Source organism: Halichoerus grypus, chromosome 3 (genome assembly GCF_964656455.1).
Source record: "Halichoerus grypus chromosome 3, mHalGry1.hap1.1, whole genome shotgun sequence".
Lineage (NCBI taxonomy): Eukaryota > Metazoa > Chordata > Mammalia > Carnivora > Phocidae > Halichoerus > Halichoerus grypus.
The window spans coordinates 110947034-110969430 of NC_135714.1; the positions used below are offsets into that span (position 1 = coordinate 110947034).

At 33.7% G+C, this 22397-nt stretch overlaps 1 long non-coding RNA gene across 1 annotated transcript; it reads left to right on the forward strand.

Annotated features, from left to right (window-relative positions):
- Positions 1 to 7284: 7284 nt before the first annotated feature.
- On the forward strand, positions 7285 to 21582 carry LOC118544268 (uncharacterized). The gene is made up of 2 exons (XR_004921502.2): positions 7285 to 7383; positions 17911 to 21582. It is a non-coding gene; the product is annotated as an uncharacterized LOC118544268 (long non-coding RNA).
- Positions 21583 to 22397: the final 815 nt, after the last annotated feature.

Consider the following 22397-nt stretch of genomic DNA (forward strand, 5'->3'; position numbering starts at 1 on the left):
AATGTCCCTGCAGTTTCTTGGCCTTATTTGCATATTTTCAATGATTTTTCTTTACGAAATTATCAGCCCTAATTCCTGACACCTTGCTTGTGGCTTTGATGTCATTTACACCCTGAGGCTCCTTTATCACGCTTTTTATTTCTGCCCTCCTCACTCCCTCAGGTTGTATAATTTCTTTATAAAGTATGAGTGTAGGTTTTTCTTTCTCATTTCTCTTTAGCACTCTGAGGGTCCTTTGAACCCGACACCTCTTTTGAAAGAAAAGAATCTGGGAAATTTAGATCCATTATTACCTCAAATAATTATCACTCTTCATTTTTATTTCTTCTGCTTTTGAAATAAATAAATCTTATTTTCCATATATTCCACCTTTTCTTCTAGTCTCCCTATATCTAAGCTTATCTTTAATCTTTTGTATTTCTTTGTTATTGCTTTCTCTGAGAAATTTCCATGATCTGATGCTCCAATTAGTTTATATATTCCTCATCTGTATCCATATAGTCCTTAATTCCATGTATTTTTATTTTATATATATGTGTATATATAAACACACACATACGCACACATACATATATTCTGTTTATTTTGTATGTTTTCCATTCTTTGTTTTATCTTGATAATATCTTCCCTTTTTCTTTTAGTTTATTTTTGTTTGACCAACTTCAAATTTGATAAATGCGTTTTAATATTTCTGCTTTTAACAGATTCGGTAGTTGTGTGTCTCAAGTGTCTTGCTATTTGTACCTGTGAGTTCATTTTCCTTTAGGAATATAAACTACGCTGTCTTTCGGTGCTTATGAAGGAAAGCCAGACTCTGTCAACTCCAATGTGCTAAAGGGATTTGGGGGGTGGGGTGGGGGGTAGATGATTCCCAGAGTGGAAAATCCCAGGCACCAATAAACCATTAGTAATGACTGCCTCCATTAAATAAATCCTTAGCGAAATGGGCTTCCCCCTTTACCTTCCAAGGAGAATCAGCATTAGGACAGACAATTCCTACAGTAGTTTACAATCTGCCAACCCCGGGAGTTTGGAGATGGTGTGGGGAAGTGGCTGACCAAATTTATTCCCCATCTTTCTGTGTCAGCTTTTTATAAGCACAGGGCTTCTGTGCTGTTCTAATTTTATTCTTGAAGACACCTGTGCCAGAATTCTGAGTCGTCACTGGTGTGGGGCAGGCACTTTTTGCCCCAAGACAGTTTTTTTTTTTTTTTTAAAGATTTTATTTATTTATTTGACAGCGAGAGACACAGCAGAGAGGGAACACAAGCAGAGGGAGTGGGAGAGGGAGAAGCGGAGCAGGGAGCCCAATGCAGGGCTCGATCCCAGGACCCTGGCAGACGCTTAACGACTGAGCCACCCAGGCGCCCTGCCCCAAGACAGTTCTATGGGAGAGGCTGAAGCAAGCTTCCCATAGGTCCCTCCTATTTTTTGCTCTCACAAACCTCCCCTTGCTGAGTCAAAAAGACGGCCTCACACATAACAGTTCAAACTTCTCTCTGACACCACAAGATTTTCTTACATTATATTTCCAGGTCTTTGATTCGTTTCTTACTTTTATTGTTCAAGTCATATAAAACTTGAAATAATACTTTTTTCCATGACGCACAAATTTATAATAGAAGCAAGCAATGTAAAGTGAAAAATGTTCATAGTTCAAATATAAATACTTTATTGTCAAGTTTCTATGAAATGAAATAAGAGTTCTATTATTGGAAATGTTCCATATTCTATATACATTTCTCTGCGGTCTTTTAAATGTGTTTCATGAAATGAAAGGAAAACACAAATACATATCAGTCTTGATTTTTTTAATCGTGGCTATAACTGAGTTATCATTTGGAAATGCTCTATTTTGCAAGGCAAGGAAATACAGCAAGAATCTTTAACATTTATTTAGACCTAGTTGAAAGGTGGCATGAAAATAAAGCCTTTCATCTCTTCTTAATGATTTCTTATTCAAACTCAGCTGGGGTTCTGAGAGCAGAATGTTCTGCTTTCTTGGATCTCCAGTCAAGGGAACCTTTAATTCACTCTGTTTCATAATAAATCTAGGAAAGCCAGTTATGACAAAATATGTGGCAGTGCATAGCTTTCATTTCTGCCATATTGTATATTCTCCATTCATTGATTTATTTCAGGCAAAAATATATAAAACAATAGGTAGATGGTATGTTCTCTGATTGATTTTACATGTAGTTAAGCTATTCTAAGCAATTTTAGGTTGAAATTTTTCTTTATTATTTGTGAGGATCACAAGTGAGCTGCTTGGTTATTGTAATATGGAGCTAAGAGCTTAGGTTTTGTCTATTAATTATTTTGTAAGATATGAGTTTAGCTGAAACATTTGTGTGTTTTTTTGTGTGTTTATGTTTCAAACATGCACAGCATGTGGTTCTCTGAAAAACTGATAAAAATACTTGTGATTTTTCATTTGGGAAAATAATACTTGAAAATTAAATTTTAATTTGAAGAGAAACTCCATGTCTTAGAACATGGCAGAAAGAGAAATCAGTAACATGATCCCCTGGAAATAAGTTGGGGAATGAATTCCATTTGATGTGTGAGATGATTACTACGGACTTTGGGAAGAATTGATTCTGGCTATCTGTAGACTCACAGTCACTGTGGATCAGGATACCACATTCTAGAGCTCCTCGTTCATTGGAAGTACTGACGTGACTCCTTGATTATTTACAACAGCACAGGATGTTTTTTGTATATCAACTCTGGCAGAGGCAAAAAAGGACGGGAATGAAAACGGTTTCAAACACAGGTGCTTCAACTACCATTGTACTTTCATATTTCGAGTTTTACTACCTGTCCTTAACTCGGATCCCATTTTTCACATAATGTAATAACAACACTGCTGTTACATAGTGATTGGTATTATAAAGTGTGCTGTGAGATAAATGCTGTTATTATGAAAATCCTATTAGCAAGTCCCTATGTGCTGTACATGCGGGGCAGATTTATTAGCATACACTCTGTAGTCACTTTCCTGAAAACAGTTTTACCAGCTATGAAATACTATGCAATAATTCCATTAATAAATGTATCTAATTGCAGTGTATAAAAGTGAAATGTTGAATAGCTTGAAATGGCTTCTGTGAATAATGAGATTATTTCAAGTAGATGCACTGAGCAAAGGATACACTGTGTTCCCCCTTTTTTATACTGCCACATGTCAAGTAACAGATCATTAAAGTGCATAGTCAGACAGGCTAATGAGAAAATGTAGGTTCTTTTACAAAAAACCGTCAGTAGATGGCAATGTGACTGTTTTATAAAGCATTTTTATTCCATATGGAACTAAAAACTTGAGATCATTCACATTTGCTACCTAAATTACTGTAATTTTTCCCCCCCAAAAGGGCTCCAAGAGCCATTTTAAACTGTTCTTTAAATAATTGATAGTTACAAATGAAAAGTCAAGCCTAGAATTTCCAAAATGATCAAAGTTGTTTTAATTTTCCATTGGTCATGGTTGAATAAAAATAATGTTACAAACTATACCATCAATAACCAGGGATTATGGAGCCTCATTTCAAACTAAAGTATTTTTAGCAAATCCATATTACTCTCTCACTTAGGCACTCTGACCAGCTATGGCCCACGGGTGGACTATTTATAAGACTCAGGAATAATGTCACATTGAAAATTTTTATTTTGGTTTGTTTTCATCTTCTCTTTTATCCTTTCAACTCTCTTCTGATCCAAATAAATCACCTCTGTTGTTTTTAGTGATGTTTTATATAAGTACTCACATAATAACATATATAACATTAAGTATTCCTAAAAAGTCAAAGCTTGCTAGGGAGTCTGCATATACTTCAAGAGGCCATGGCTTCTGAATTAATCTCAAGTTATAAAAACCAAAAAAGGATAATATATTCTGCAGAGAAGTTCTGGAACTTGAGTTTTGGCTAACATGGAAATTCTAAGAAAAGGAAAAATATGTTGAGATTCTTGAACAATTCTACCAGAAGAAACAAAGATATTACTCAACTCCACAGAATGATTTAATCATATTGGGCTTTAAACTTGTGATTCCATTTAGGGTGTGTGAGGGTAAAGGAAGACATAGTACCAGGAATGGAATTCTATGAATGGGCAATGTGGTACAATGGGGAAGCACTAATCAGTTAAATCATATGACTACCTGTCATGGTTTAACCTGTGGGAGAGTCAATTAAATAATCTGGGTTGTTGTTTTATTGATAAAATTAATGAAAGTAACTTGTCAATATCTAATATTTCTTCAGCTCTGATTAGTGATTGAAAGTCTCCTTAACTTTTGCCCTATTTTGAATAGCAAAATAGCAGTACCCAAATGGAATAAATCCATCCCCCAGGGATCCTATTCAGTCCAGGATCCTTGAGACCCTATTTAGAGTCCACTCCAAATGAACTTAGAACTAATTAGTTCACATCTCAAAAACTGGGATTTTTAAGGGCTGGCTTCTTTCTTTCCATAGCTTCTTAGAAGTCTTCCTGAATGTGGCAATTGAAAGTCCATAAACCACAAAGAATCCTTGGATCTGTATTCAGATATATAATCTAAAGAATAACTTTGCCAATGTTTGAAGGTAGGGATAGCATTACTTGTAGAAATATATAATTTAATATTAACATACATTGAAGAATTAAGGGAGATAGTAAACTTGCTTTGATTTTTTACTTTATAATTTGAAAAAATCAGTAGTTCTCTCTTATGATTTATTTTGACAACCTTAGTAGCAAGGACAAATATAAATTAAAAACAAGAGGCTTAATTCTCACTGTTGAAAATGGGGGAAGGAACCATCTTCCCATTCTTTTTATCAGAACATTTACCTTAGAAAACTTGTAATTGTGATACTTTCTCATCTCCTTGATATGTATATAATTTTTTTTTGAAGACCTTTGGTCAGTTGGCCTAAGGTCAGTTTTATGACCAAGGAGTCTTTCTCAAGAACCTGCTAGCCATCTCCTTGAAATGCTAACATCAAGGGAGATGGCTCCACTATCTCTCATTTCTGTGGGAGGGTAGGAGCCTAAATTCATGGTGGTCACCTTGTTCCAAGATGCCAAATTACCTCTGGTCATAAAGGTGAGAAGTTTATTTTTCTTCTAGATAAAGCTAATTAGCTAACACAGATGGTCACCCCAATTAGCGAGTAAAATTAGGTTGAATTATGTGTGACAAATGGTGTTGTCAAGTCTTTTTACTTGAGGACTAGTTATTGTTTATCTTGAACAATGTTCATGTAATGGGTTGTATCTGCTTGGCTATATAAAAGACTACGATTTCTTTTTCTCTTTGCAGTCTCTTAACTGATTGCCTGAGAGGCTCAGTACATTTTGGTGTAATGTTTATTCAGTCATAAAAGGTGTTGTCATTTTTGTTGTTTTTCTCTACAACCTTTGTGGAGAGAATTTCTAAGTTGGGAGATTTTGTTTTTAATTATATTTCCCCAACAGTATTTAACCAGAATTCAGATCTGATTTTCTGGCTTGGATTTTTCTTCCTCCCAATTCAACTCAACCTCACACATTGCTTTGGGCAAGAATCAGATTTTTATACTAGTTACCAATTCCTACTGATACAGTTGCAATTTATCTTCATGATCATTCATTCTTCATTAAAGATAATTGTGTGTCTTATAGCATGTCACTTTCAAATAAAGCAATCAAGAAATACATAAAGAAGAAAGCTATCAAAGAAAGGTAATAGGTCTTAAAATAAGGAAGCAGACACTTTAGATGAGTTTCTATTTTTAAAAAATCTGTGGGCTTGTATATGAAATGTTTTAGTCAATAAAGACAGCTGTTTGACAACATTTGTGGCTAAAACAGTGTTAAAAAGAAGTAAAAAATGAATAAAATGCTTTTCAGAATTTTTCATCTCATTTGTGAAGGAAATTATATTTATCATTAAACAAGATTTATGTGTACTCCTTTTAAAATAGAATCTTCTTTTCAAGGAAAACATGAGAAGGCAGAGACTTTTGGATTTCCTTTGGAAGTAGACATGTTAAAATAATTGAGATCTATATGTATTATAAAACATCTTTCTTTAATCAAATGTTTTATTAGGTATTTCTCCATCTGCCATCATCACATATACATGTGAGTGAGAATACTTGTTCTGTGAGGTGATACTTTGATAATTATCTTAAATCAAATGTCTGGATGGAAGGTTATATATCGTTAATTTTGCAAGACTTCGTTAAAGACCAATTAAAATACAAAAGTATAACTTTCCTTTATAAATGTCAATATTTCTACCTTTTAAAAACATAGTTTTTTTACTATACTAAATAGGAAAATAACTGTAAACCCGCCACAATCCATTTCTAAGTTTTATCATTCTTGCTATGTATGCTATAAAATTATATACAGAGACATAAAATACAGCCCATTGACCCACCTTCACTTGTATAACAGACTTTGGAAATCAATCTTAAAGCATAGATTTGATTCCTCAAGAAGAGGAAGGTGAAAGAGTAGCATATGTAATCTGAGTATTCTTAATATCTGAACTCTATGGCATCCAGAGTTTCTAAATGATTAGGTGTTGAAGGTTAGATTGGACGTCATTCAAAAGACAATTTTCCTTGGACTGGCAATAATATCATAGGCTGGCCTAAGACCTCAAAGTCATAAGTTGTTATCAATCTGTCTTCAGAAGAGATGTTATTTTATAAAAATCTCTGAGGTTAAAGGAAGAGACTAAACTTGCATTAAACATCTTTTGCTTCTCTTGTTTGAGGAGTGATATACAATAAATTTTCTATACTTATTTCTTCTGGAAAATTCCATGATGAATTGATTGTGAAACTTATTACTTTTAGGAGATTGACATTTAAGCACTGATTTACACCAAGTATATTTTCTGCATGCAATCAAGCTTTATTGATGTCTTTAGTGTTTTAAGTATTGTACCAGGTATATTTGAGTGCTAAATAAGACTGTTGAAAGTAAAAGCTTTTTCATTTCTCCATATACTTACCCTGATTTACTTACTCAGATTTTCAGATGTAGCTTTGATATAATGCTGAAGAAAAATAATCTGAAGGCTAAATGGAATTATATTCCTGCAAGAGTTGGAAGGATCCTAAGAAACTTTTAGTTGTTTTTTTCCTTTAGTCAGAACTACATTATCTCAGATATGTGAGAATAATTCCAAGAATACTTTCAAAAGTAACAATCTGTTTTAATCTGTAGCAACTCTGAGTCTAAGGAAATTGTTCACATAACCAAATCTGTTACTTAAAAAAATGTTTTTCACTTATTCTCTCTTAGATGGAGTAGAAGCTTGACTGAAAGCTTCTTTGATAAAGTCTGCTGTTAAGACAGTTAACAAACTGTCTTCAACTTGTGATTTTTTTATTTGAATAAGTAAGTTCTTTTATTTTCTATGATTTTAGTCATTGGAAGGTAAATACGCTGGATTTATTTTTCAGTATCTTGACTTTGAAATATCTATCTTGACTTTGAAATAATATCTTGATTTCTAATCATATTTGGGTAGCTTATTACATTTCTAGGGAATTTGTTTAAATTTTTAATATTTTCTCTTTTTCCTGACTTAAAGAGTCTTTTTCTAAAGGGAATAAAATGAATAAAATTAATACTGCCTCACTAATTTTTTTGGAAAACAAAGTACTCCAGTGTTTACATGTTTATTTTAAAATTCTCTAAAGTAAGATATTCTTTGGGAACACAATATTTTTCATTTGATAAAAGTTAGATCTATGTATTTAGTAATGAGTGCTTTTAAATGCATAATTATTATGACTTCAGATACCTAGCAATTATTCTTACATTGATGAATACCCTAAATGACGGTATGATTATTCTTTTTCTGCAACATCTTCAACTAGATTTTATGCTCTGATCTTATGGAGAACAACTTGGTTTTATATGTCATCAACATGCTACAAATGACAAAATGATTGGTTACTTAGGATTAACTAACTTACATTTATAGCAGCCATAGCAAATAAAAAGGAAATTGGATTGATCAAACTAAAAAATTTTTAGTATTTTTATGTGCTGTGAACTCTAAGGAACCATTGTGAGGATTACTGAGAGCCAATGGGGTTGGCTCCTGAGTTTGCTGTAATTCTCCCAGTGTTCCACTGGGAAGGGTTTCAAGCAGTTTTAAAAAATTATTTATTTTTTATGGATCTAAAATAACAATAGGTGGTAGCAATAATGCCCAAAGCTTAGGAGCAATTAAACATAATTTTAACCTTTTCCAAGATTGGGTAGGAAAGGTCCTCATGTGCAAATATTTGTCTTAGGATTAAATAGCTGATTAATAGTATACAAGGTAATAGCAGGTACATGGCAAACAAGGAAGTATTGGGATGGAATACTTTAAGTAAGAGAGGAAAATGTGGGCCATCTTGGAAACTATTTACTACTTTTGTGTCTGAAATGGGCATAGATTTTTAAAATATATGCATGAGTATAAACATCATAACAGGGGCGCCTGGGTGGCTCAGTTGGTTAAGCGACTGCCTTCGGCTCAGGTCATGATCCTGGAGTCCCTGGATCGAGTCCCGCATCGGGCTCCCTGCTCGGCAGGGAGCCTGCTTCTCCCTCTGACCCTCCCCCTTCTCATGTGCTCTCTCTCTCATTCTCTCTGTCTCAAATAAATAAATAAAATCTTTAAAAAAAAAAAAAAAAAAAAAAAATAAACATCATAACATTATTGATATTCATATATGAATCAGATATGCATTTCACACCTAATATTTGCATTATGATTTCATTACTATTGTTGCAATTTACAGTATTCATTTTAAAGGTCACTGTATGTGTATTATTAGATATGTTTATAGTTTCCAAGCTGCATTTTCTAGCACACATCTATATAGGCAAATAGAAGACATTTCACCTTACTCGTACCCAACTGCAAAATATTTTCACTGTAAAATTAGAAGAAAATTAGCTAAGATTTCCCAGAACTAATATCTTTAATGACAAGGTTTCATTACATGTATCATGAGTCTACAACACTACAGAATCCCAAATCCATTATCCACAATGCTGAAATCCAAAAGTAGGAATATCACAAACATTTTTTGAAACTAATTTTTAATAGAAACTTTCCCAAACTGATATTGCTATTTATAGTGTTTATCTCTCTTAGAGTGGATAGTCGTACATTTTACTGCATATATATTAAGACTTGATTACTGTGTAGAGTGCTGACCCTGCTGTGAGAATTACACAATAAATAATATATGCATCAAATTAACCTCGCAAAACTTGACAAATTCTAAATTATGAAGCACACCTAACCCTAACGGTTTTAAATAAAGAATTGGGACTTGTATTATTTAAGCCAAAGTGAGATTTTAAAACTATTTTATCTGAAAAAAAAAAACTATTTTATCTGAAGTTACATATTTCAAATTATTTGTTCACCATCCATTTGTTATTGAAGGTCACACAGAAAAACAAAATATTAAAGATGGAAGGTATTTAGAAATCATGCACTTCAATCATGCACTTTCTCTTTTAGCAAGAGAAATTGATGGTCAAGGAAGTAAATTACTTTGTTTAAAATCATGCAGCTAGTAAGTGAATGATGGGAGAACTGATTCCAACTCTCTGTAAATAACAACAAAGATAAATAAATGAAAAGTGGGGGAAAAACTTGCTATGCAGCAGCAGAAGAAAAATGTGATGAGATCTTGCAATTTAATGGGGGATATAGTCCTGGAGCAATTGGATACCCATATGGAAAAATAGACTTTGACCTCTACCTCACATCATACACAAAAATCAATGCAAGATGTATCAGCGTCCTAAATGAAAAAAGTAAATCAATAAAGCTTTAAGAGGCAAACGTAGGAGATTGTCTTTCTTACCTTGCTGTAGACACAGATTCCTGAAGTCAGGTACAATAAGAACTAACCATAAAAGGAAAACAAAGGATAACTTGAACCTCAAAGACAAATTTCTTTTTATCAAATGACACAATGAAGAGAGGGAATTGCAAAATGCACAATAGAAAGAAAGAGATATCCACAAATTTCTGACAAATATATGAGGACTATATAAAGAACCACCACAAATCAATTAAGTAAACTACCCTGTTAAAACACACACACACACACACACACACACACACACACACACACAGGCACAGTGGAATTCACTTCACGTAAGAGGGTATCCAAAAAACAAACAAACAAACAAAAACCAGTAAGCAAATCAAGAGGGGACCAACAATATTAATCATCAGGATGCAAATTAATCCACAATAAGATAGCACTACACTCTGAAAACGAAAAAAGACAGATAATACCAAGTTTTGCCAAGCTTGTGGAGAAACTGGAACATTCCCTCACTCTAGAATAGCTACAATCACTTTGGAACACTGGCAATATTTGCTAACCCTAAATATAAACGGATTAATCTTACAAATGTTATAGCAAGTGAGAACTCCCCTCTCCCCCCCAAAAAGGAACTTACTGTCTGATTTCAGCTTTATGAAGTTCAGGACTGGATAAAATTAATTGTGATAAAATTTAGAATAGTGGGTGTTCTGGAGGACATGTAGACTGTGAAGGGACCAAAGGGAACCATATAAGGGTAATGGAAATAGTCCATATCTTGGTCTGGGTGGTGATACAGTGGGTAGGTACGTGTACATATTCTTCCTTGAGCTGCACACTTAAAATCAGTCACTTAAAACACTATGTTTATGATGTACCTAAATCAAAAGATGAAGAAGATTCAGGGGAACCTAATTGGGTAAGTTCATTTCAATTTGAAGTGCTGGAAGGCAATTCACAGAGGAAATAGTACTTGGACTAAGCATTTATTCAACAAATGATTATTATGTTTTCTCTATTTGCTAGCCATTTATTAGTTACTAAGAATACCTAGAAAGTAATTCAGTTACCCTCAAACTGCTTAGCCTGGTGACCATGAATGGTGAATAGAATGATTTTATGTTAGAGGGAAGATGATTTCAAGCTGGATGGTGGTAGCAGCAAAGTGTGGAAATGCATGGATTATTTAAGAAATGAAAGTAGCTCATTTGAAGGAGGATAGGTTTCACTGAATAATATAATAATCCCAAGTCCAAGTTTCTCTACCTTGTATAGAAATATTTTCATTGTCTTTCTGTCTTTTGCTTTCTGTTTATCTTTTTTCTCTTTCTTTGTCTTTTTCTCTCTTCCCCACTTCTTACTTTCATTCTTTTACTCCCTTTTTTCTTTTTTTCAATAAACTTGCATGGATCCCCAACTCACACGATTTATATATCCTACTGGGTTCGTTTTATTAGTATTATGATCATATATCACCTATGTAGATGTAGCTATATGTAGCTCTATCACCAGAAAGAGAGATTTAACAGGATCTTTAATTCCCAAATAACCAACTAACCACAGACTGGTGCATTGAGTTTCAAAGAGTGAAATGCAAAAGGGTATTCTGAACAACTATTTCAAATTAAATCAATTCTTTTTACCCTGAACTCCAGTGTAAAACTCTTATACATATTGAATCTGTCTGGGATGGATAGTATGTGAGCTATGAGATTCTTTTTAACACTCTAGCCTGATTTACATGGCTCTTTCCCCCAAGTCCACACACTAATTCTCGTTTCAGGGGGAAAAGATGTGTTTTCCGCTGAGGTCTAGAACAAAGCTGGTGCATTCATTCAACCCCTGGCCTCCCCAGAGCAGGAAAAGATTTAGAACCACAAAACAGCACAGCCTAGAGGTTGTGATCATAACTTCTAAGATGGAGAGATTTGGAATCTAAGGCCAATTCTGCTACCTGTCTGACCTTGACCAAGTTGTTTAATACCTGCTCTTTAAATTTCTCCTCTTGTAGATAATAAATAATACCTAATGCTTACTAAATGGCAATCATTGTTTAAAGCATCCTTATAGATATTGACTCATTTAATGCACAAAGCAATGGAATGAAAAGGACATTATTATTGTCCTCATTTTACACACTAGGAAACTAAAGAGATGGCAGCTTAAGTAACTTGCCTGAAATCATATTAACTTGTGACTTAAAGGTTGTTTTTGAAACAATGCCAACCCAGGGCCTTCTCACCTCAATCAAGATTGACTTTGTCGGGGCGCCTGGGTGGCTCAGTCGTTAAGCGTCTGCCTTCGGCTCAGGTCATGATTCCAGGTCCTGGGATCGAGCCCCACATCGGGCTCCCTGCTCAGCGGGAAGCCTGCTTCTCCCTCTCCCACTCCCCCTGCTTGTATTCCCTCTCTCGCTGTGTCTCTCTCCATCAAATAAATAAATAAAATCTTTAAAAAAAAGATTGACTTTGTGGTCGTAGTCAATCAAATATTTTCTGTTTCTCTTTTCCTTGCTCTTCATTCTTTATCTTATATAAAAGATTCCTGCCTCCAGCCATTTTGCAATTGTCCATATGGAGACTTTCTGCTGCATGGAGTGTTACATGGAACTTGTTTGTATCACCTAAATTGTCTTCTTTCATCATTTTTTTCTTTTTTTAAACATTTTTTATTTAAATTCACTTAATTAACATATAATGTATTATTGGTTTCAGAGGTAGAGGTCAGTGATTCATCAGTCTTATGTAATACCCAGTGCTCATTACATCACATGCCTTTCTTAATGTCCATCACCCAGTTACCCCATCCTCCCACCCTCTCCCCTCCAGCAACCCTCAGTTTGTTTCCTATGATTAAGAGCCTCTTACGGTTTGTCTCCCTCTCTGGTTTCATCTTGTTTCATTTTTTCCTCTCCTGCCCTATGATCCTCTGCCTTGTTTCTTAAATTCACGTATCAGTAAGATCACATGATAATTGTCTTTCTCTGATTGATGTATTTTGCTTAGCATAATACCCTCTAGTTGCATCCACGTCATTGTAAATGGCAAGATTTCATTTTTTGATGGCTGCGTAATATTCCATTATATATATAATCATCCTTTAATCATTTATTTTAATACCAGTAATCAAGTTAAATAAAAGGAAATGAATTTAGTTAAACATGAATCTGCTCTATATTATGGGAGTTACCTAGAACATATAAATGATTTTACTAAGTATTATATTTGTTTTGCTAAATTTGAGAGGAAGCAATTCTAAGCTTAATAGAATAAAATATTTTTTTTTTCTTAAGTCTAGAAACTGACAGTGCCAATCAAAATAAAGTAAGGTGGGAGAGAAAATCAGAAGTATTGTGGGGGAAAATAAATTTCTTGGTAGATTATTCAATTTATTTGGAATAGGGTCAGGCAAAATATCTACCTGTAATATATGGATTTTAATTTTGAGGTTTCAGATTCATTCAAAACCACAGGAATTTGTGAGTAACAGAGAGAGGGAAAATACATATTTCTCTTGATAGTTAAATCGTTATGAAACAAACTTAAGAAAAATACATTATTAGACTCCCCAAACCAACTTAAGAAGTTTAATTCATTATACTTCTTCAGCTATCCAATAAGTTGTTATAAATCTAGTATGAAATCAAGGAAAAATAATAACATCTTCCTTTGTAATCTTTTTTTAAAGATTTATTTATTTATTTGAGAGAGAGAGAGAGCGCGTGTGAGCGTGAGAGAGGAGGTGGGGGGGAAGGGTAGAGGCAGAGGGAGAGAGAGAATCTCAAGCAGACTATCTGCTGAGCACAGAGCCTGAGGTGGGGCTCAATCTCATGACCCTCAGATCATGACCTGAGCCAAAATCAAGAGTTGGATGCTTAACCAACTGAGCCACCCAGGCACTGCCATTAGTAATGTTACTGTATCTATCTAGGCAACTAGACCAGAAATATGGAAGCATTTTCCATTTCTCAAATCATGAAGTATCTTGCAAAATGCATACTTTGAAATAGGTTCTCACTGAATGACTATTAAATGAACAAATAAATGAGTAGAAAGCCACTCAAATTTATAACTGAAACTAAAGATAAAGAAGTAGAGTCTGTCATTTTTTTAAATTGCCCTAAGAGTTTAGGACTAAATAGATCCACAAGAAAATACTGTCTTCCTCACTCAAGTAATTTAATCAGGCAGTGTATATAAGCAAATACATACAATGTCTATAGTACATTCTAGTCCCTTTCCTTCTCCTTCCCTTTTAAAAATGCCTCACTCAGCTGAGCACCATGACACCAAGATGAATTTAATGACGTTTCTGTGATGTATTTGAAATAAAAATACCTTTTTTTTTTTTTATGAAGAAATACTATGCAAGAGTAACTTTGGGGAGAAGGCATGGACATTCCAAACAAGCCAAAATGAATATGGCGTAAGGTAGTTAGGTATTGCTAACCTGCATAGGGTAAGAAAGTACTTTCCTGTTTTGTATTTCTTTCTACTTCGTGCTAGTACTAAACTTATTAAATTATATAATTATTCAGATAACTCTTTGGAAAACAATATCTTAGATATCTAAACAAAATTCGTTCTGCTACAATCAACTCTTATTTTTTTTGTTTAATTAGAAGGTACTTGTGACACATCTAATCCAAAGCTCTCATTAAATACCAGCAGTGAAAGCCTAATGCCAATCATACAGAAACTATGTGGATATGACAAATTCTTTATAATTATTATAAAAATATATTAAAAGTGCAATTTCACGGCCAAGAAATTTAAATAAGATGAACCAATTTATACTTATGTAAACAAATATCTAGAACTGCATTAAAAACTAAATATCACCAAAATCATTCTTGTTAATAAAGTTACTTCCCTTACACATGAACTAATTATATATTCTTTTTATTTACTAAATGCTTATTATTGTTCATAGACATAAATTACTTAATTCCTGTCATTTTAAACTCCTAATTAAATGTTAGGATATTTTCTTCTTTTAAAATTTAATATAAAGTGATAAAAATTAAGATATATCCAAAGAAAAAGATGAGTCGCTATAATATTAAAATTTTAGTGGCACCTCGGTGGCTCAGCCGGTGAAGCATCTGACTCTTGATCTCAGCTCAGGTCTTGATCTCAGGGTTGTGAGTTCGAGTCCTGCATTGGACTCCACACTGGACATGGACCCTACTTAAAAAAAAAATAATAAATCAATGAATTTTCTTGGATCTCATATGAAAAATATCATGGAATGGAAGAATTTATATCAAAACAGCAACACCTTCCCCATCATTTATTTCATCAGTTACATTTGTGGCCCAGTTATCCAATCTTGAGTCACTTTCTTAATTTACTTATGTGATTTAAGGGATTAAAATTTTTTCTAGTGGCTATTTTGATACCTGTCATTTCATGAGTTGTGAGGTAATCTATTTGCGTGAAAAGAAAGTTGATGAGTCAATGGTATGAATCATTATATTAAAGCCCTAATTATAAACCACTAACTTACATTCTTTTAAAAATTTTTTCAGAATCCCTAATATAGTTCAGATTTAAAAGAAAAGATTTTCTATAGATGGAACTCTTTTGTACCCAGAGTTGTCAGCTGTAGGCCTGATGATCTTGACTTTCCATTCTATATAGTACCACACTATTTTTTTAAGTAGAAAAACAAATGAAAGCTATTATTCTTAATGATTTAGATAGGCTCAGTTTGGAAGCTATTCCTTAAGATTCAATTAGATGCTTTGACAGTTATTTTACCTCTTAGATTCTAAAGCTATACTAAAATACATGCTTTCCCTCCCTGTTTTGCTCCTCCCCCCCCCTTATTTGGCTTGCGAAGCATAGAGACAGTGGAGTAAAATTTTGATAAATAGAGATCAGCATTAAATTCTGGTTCATTTCCCAAAAAAGGCATATGTGGGTTTTGGTTTGAGATTTAGGATTATTTTAAACAGTGAATAACATCAAACATTGAACTGTGATTTGGATCTATCCACATCGGTGCCAACTCATACTTACAAAACACTTCAAAGTATATATTCTGTTTTTAAGAAACTTCATTTGTTGTAGTCTAGTAATATGGAAATGCCACAACATTTTCTAAGATCAGAGAATCATTCATAGCATCACTTTTTCAAAATCATTGCCTAAAGTGATCATCTATCTAATCTATCATGTTCAAATAAGTCAAAAAACATGAAATAAAAATCAAGCCTAACAAAAAAATGTATTGTGTCTCCTATAGAAATATGAGTGACTATGGAATCAGCACTGTGCAATTCATGTTGCTATTTATTTTCTCGAAATGTTGACCTCTGTAGCCAAACTCCTACTTCAATGAAGAAACAGAAATTTCACGTAGTTTCCATTTCTCCAGGACACAGCTCCTTGCTGCCATTTGTTTTCCCTGTATTGTATATGCTAAAACTAAGGCTTCTGTGATGATTTTTTCTCTGGCATATATATTGGTTTCCTCATCTTTCACAAAATCAGTACCAAAGATTGGTGAAATTGGTGCCAACTGCTTGTCAAGAAGTATTGTGAATTGCTTTATTGAACTCTATCATTCACTTTTTATTTATTTGCAAGTGGTAGGGATTGATTTTGAAGTATATGCCAGTTAGCTTTACTTGATCAGTGGTACAGCCTAAAAGAGACCACTTACCTGGAAACATATATTATTGCTTTTAAGGGGTATTGTGTAAGAGAGTAGGGATGGAATTAATCAAATCACTAGTTATTAAAGTTATAACTGGGGAAAAAAACAACAACAACAACCCAGATGCCACCCTTACCATTGTGGATTATTACCAGGTTCTAACATGTTGTATCAGTCAAGCTCCTGGTAGGGAATGGACTACATTGTCAAATTGGGAATTTGAAGACAGTCTAGTAAAAGTATTCACAAAGATGTAGCAAGGTATAGCAAAATTGAGGGGGATTGTATAGTGACATGGAGCACTATTATTACCCCTAAACCTGAAAAATAAGGGCAAGATGAAGTTATAGGAATCAGAAGAGATGGTACCTTGACAAGTTCTGTGATCTTCAATTAAGGCACATAGTGAACCTTCCATACAGAGCTGGGGGAATGGGTACCGTGATCTTCTTCCTCTCTCCAAACTCCTGCTGTTGATCCTCTTGGCTGGACCCAACTGGTAGCCAGACAGCTAGAAAGTTTGTTAATGTACCACCACTGGGCATAGGTGGGGTTTGGAAAGTTGGGAAAGCAGAGGAGCATAGGAACAATAATGTCCAAAATACTCTGCATACTATAATTTATGGTGGTGGAACAATTGGATGGCTAAATAATTTTGCACTGGTTAAAATTGTTTCTGTTTTTTTTAACCGACTGCCACAGCCTCCAATGCAAAGATATATAGATATAGATACAGATATAGATATAAAGATAAATTGACTTTATTATATTAATCCCTTAAACTTCCTGTCAGGTAGAAATCATGTAATGCTGCCCTCATTTTACAAATTATTAAATAGCCTAGCAGCAGACATGTAGCCAGGAAGTGCTGGAACGTGGGTTCAAACTTACCTTCTATTTTGCAAGCCCAGTGTTATCTCCATTAATTTCTTTTTATTAAAAAATACTTGGGAGTGTTTATTTTCTTCCCCTAAAAAGTGATGATTAAACATTCTTGGCAACCTTAAGCATTTGCCCTCAGTCAATCAGTTGAGTAACCATTTTGGTTGAACGATTTGACACATCATTTACTATTAATCAATTAAGCTGATGGTTTATAGACTCAGTTTGAAGTGTGTTAAACTAAAAGACAAAAGCAGTCTTGACTCCAAAAGAGTCTCCTTCATCTTCTTGTAAAATACTAAGGAGTTTATCTCTGAAATATAGTTTAATATAATCATTATATATAATTGGTTATATTCTATATCTTAATATAACCATTATATAATCAATATAGTTCATATAATCAATAATAATTATAAATGTAATTATATTACGTTTGGGGAAAGTAATTTAATTGTATGTTTTGTTCAAGTTTTGTCTTCTTCTTCTTCTTATTCTTTTTTAAAGATTCATTTATTTATCCTAGAGAGGAAGAGAAGGAGAGCATGAGTGGGAGAGGCAGAGGAAGAGGGAGAGTGAATCTGAAGCAGACTCTACGCTGAGTGCAAGTCCGATGCAGCCCTCAATTTCACAATCCTGAGATCATGACCCCGAGATCATGACCTGAGCTGAAACCAAGAGTCCTAGGCTTAACCAACTGAGCCACCCATGCACCCCTCAAGCTTTGTCTTCTTAATACCTAAGTGATCTAGTATGAAGTAAGGCAGAATCCTTCATTAGGTTTGCTCAAAATTTAATGGCAGAGAATTAGTTTATCATTTTAAGCTGTCCTTTGTTAAAGCTATTCATTTATAGTCACCATTAAGTGTTAGTGTTCTGACCATGCAGTTCCAAGCCACAATGACTCAGTGTGACATGGTGGGCAGACCACTGGTTTCTAGGTAAGAGCTGGATCTGGCCTCAGCAATGGCACTAGCCAAGTTACTAGAGAGTGTTAGCTTTTCAATCCATAAAACGTGTTTCCTGAAAAATCTGGCATGGAGTTTTATCATCTAAAAATTATCTTCTACCTCAACTATTCTTCCATGTTAGAATTGTTTACTTGAGTAAAAACTACTGAACTCACGCAAACATGACAAGTGCTTCATGCATGTTGTTTAAAAGCAAGTAAAACAAAAATTAGTCCTAATCCCTGCCATGAGAATTTGGGTCCAGTAGTAATTAGCTCTTTTGTTCTATCTTAATTAAAATGTACACTTTTGTTGGTAGCGGTAGTATAAAGAACTGCTAATTTAGATTTTTTTTTTCCATTTCCTTCATTAACTTCAACATATTTACATGGAAAAAAAAACTATACAGTGATAAAATAAAGACCAAATATTTTAATTTGGTTTGAGTAAATATATGCAACTCTATATATCTTAGTAATTTAAAATAAATGTATTATATTGGGTTTCACGTAATCAAAAAAGCAGAGTAGTGTTACAACTTCATGCAAATACTAATTTCTATTGTGTTTTAGTAATGCATAGAAATAGCATTAATAATTTAAAAATATATTATATTGCTTATGAAACTACTTAAGCATTTTTATATTGAACTGGATTTCTAGTGAAGCACTGACCAAGAAATCATCTTCTAAATACTTCTTTAAAAAAATAGCTTAGCAGCTAATACATTTAGTGTTAAAGACATTTTGCAAAAATATTTACTGATTTGTTAATATGTAAAATTCAGTTGCATGTAAACAGCAAGAGTACTGAATTTAGTTTGCAGGCTTATTTTTAACTATTTCTAGCTGGGTCACTCCTTAGAGAGTAGTTGTCCCTGTAGATATTATGGAGATTGGGAAGCATTTGAAGTCAAAAAGGAAAAGCCGATGAAGCTTCATTTCTACTTCAGCCTATGGAACATCCTTACTGAGGAGGAATGGAGCTATCCTAGCTGTCCACACGTCATTTCTCATGTGGTTGGGAATTTCATCCTAAATCTTGAATTATGTTTTCAAGACCATGGCTAAGAAATGCAGACCCTAGATGTTCCAAATGCATGGCCTAAGTCTCTCCTACGTCTCTTCTCTATCTCCATTAAATTGCTGTTCTCACCCCTCCAGCACATGCTTCTTCAAGTCAGGCTTTCTTTCATGGTATTCCTTCTGGTTAGAGCACTTCCACCCCTAAATCATCCTTAAAACGTAGTTAAATATGCTTTTATTTCTAAAGTTTTCCTGTAATATCTTGTCCCCATCTTCTACCTTCCATTTTCCGATTTACCCTCCAACTCAGGAAATAATTAGATAATTGTCACATTTGCCTTAGAGTCATCCTTAAAGTAAATTTCATGAAGGCTTGGATTTTGTCTAATTTGGAAGCATTCAGAATGCTGCTTGATACTGATCGAAATTTTTTTTTTTTTTTTTTAGTAGATACGTGTCTCTTTTCCTTGTGGCTATGTTCTGTTCTCTGTAGAGAGATTTTCTTTTACACACTGTAGAGTTATTAAGCTTGGGGGCTTTAGAGAAATACTAGGTGGTTTAACTCTCTAAGTTGACCAGAAATAAATTTTCCTGAGGGTGTTTAAGATTATGAAATATGTGAACTAGCTGTAAACCTGTATCATGCTTCAAGAAAAAAAAAAAAGAAAAGAAAAAAGCACACTCACGATTGTTATGGGTCCAGAAACACCGCAAATTACATTCTAGTTCTGAGGAGACAATTGTCTTGTTTCTAATTATCTTTTTGAAATTCACCAAACTGAAAACACATGCTTAATATGCTCACACAATACTTTGAATTTACAGATGGGATACTTGGTATTGCATTTATTCTTTTTTTTTCCCTCATAGATTTCACACCCTTGCAAAAAAAAAACCTAGGGACAAGTGCTAAGTCATTTGATTTATTTAACTCTGAATTTCTTTGCTTTAGGATTATAAATCAGACTCTTATTGTCACTTTAATGCAGAAAGGGTTCTTTTGTGTTCATAATATAGATCAAGATGTGATTTAAGTCGAATCTTGTCAAGGTAACTCCTTTTTAAACTATGAGAAGAGACTTGGCTGTAGCCCAAAACTAATGGGAGTCATATTTTATAATAAAAAGCAGTATGTTAGTAATAGAGGCTTTGCTGCTTCTTGCAATCTCCACAAGCACAACTTCTTGTCAGTTTTCACAGCTAATGCATTTTTTGTCAAGTCGTAAGCACTTTAAAAAAGCCTCTACTTAATATTGTGGAAGAGAGAAATTCTAATTTCCAAAGGAAGCAGTGAAAATAGAGATCTTAGCCTGGAGGAATAAGATATAAGATGCCTGACTATCAAAGGAATCCCATTTTGAAAAGAGAGACCATCAGAAAGTAGAGTAGTGTGAATATAAAATTGAACAAACTTTCAAATTGAACATAAAGGGGTGTCATATTGCCAGTACTTTTCCTCTTCCTCACACTTTATAAAGGGATCCTTCAACTGATCAAATATAAAAAGATGACAAGAAGTAATTTATATTGTTCACATCTACTATGTAATGACTCCTGTGAGGAATGAAAGCTAATTTCACTCATGTTTGCATACACTGTAGACACTTGTCACACATTGCTTATAGCTCGTATAAGGCTATTAGTCTGTACTGTAGAGATAGACACTGATGTGAAACTAGAGCAAAGGTTTCAGAGATGCTAGTTACTTAAACTTTTAACTTCTGTGACTGCCAATGTGAGAAAGCCAAAGATATATTGCATAGAAAAAAAGACCATTGTGAGCAATTAAGTCAAGTGGGGAGAATTCATTTTAAAAATACTGATTACATTAAGTCATCTTCCTAGAGAAGCAAGTCAGTTTTATTTATTAAGTTCATAAATTTTATGAAAAAGAAAAGCTAATTCAATTTACAACTTTATTCTTCTATTTTTACATGGTATATGAGATTTCCAAAGCTCTCATTTGCCTATTAACTTACAGGGTTTTCAAAGACTTCCAACATTTCAAGGACTTTCATGTAGCTTTTTAATATTTAGTTTTGAATTATGCAAATCCACTGTGTTCACATTGTTATAACTGTCTTCATGTTTTCCTCCTTCGTGGGGGTGTCAGTAGTCTTTGATGTCAGCGTGGCTTTCTTCAAGAAATATCATCAGTGGTTTAGTAGATGTAACCTTTTGCCTTTGCTCCTATGTGCTCTGGAATAAATTTATTATGTCACAGACGTCTTTCTTTTTATTTCTCCTTGAATCGTGTGATAATAGTGTTCTTTATTTATATGACTGAATTCCAAACAGCAATTAAGCTGCTTTGGACATTGTAATAAAATCTATCACTTACCTCATTTCATTTTATACTTCACAGTTTGGTTTATTGAAATATTTTAAATCTATTTTCCAGATGAAAATCCTGAGTTTTACAAAACTTAAGTAAATTGTAAAATCAGGGTGTAAATACAGATCTTATAACTCTAGTGGGCTTCTCCCCCCTCCACACACAAAGTTCCCTCAAGTTATTTTGAAGACAAGTCACCAACTCTTCTTAGGATCATGAACTTAAGATTTAGAATATCTCCAAGTATTAATAAGGGTAGTAAAGATGAGTTTTAGAGAGAGAAATTTAATTCCTACACAAATGTACATGCGTGCCTTATTATTTTATAAGAACTATCATTCCCAAAAAACCATTTCAGTAGAACTTGAAACTTTCACTTTTTATCTTACCTTTCTTGAGTGGTAAGATAAACTCTTACTCTCTTACATATGACTCTAGAGAGAAATATAATAAGAAAAATAATTTTGGACAAAGAATCTTTTACTTATAATCTAGTAAGAGATGTAGTTTCTTTCTTTTTTTTTTAAGAGATGTAGTTTCATTAAGTAATGATCTGTTAGTGGGACACATAATATCACTTCCATAGTTCTAGATTATTCAGTGTCTTATTTAGGTCATTTCTACTGGAATTAATTTGCTTATATGCCCTAGTAATTTAACATTATTTGTTATCTTTTATAATTCTTTAGACTGTAAATTAACT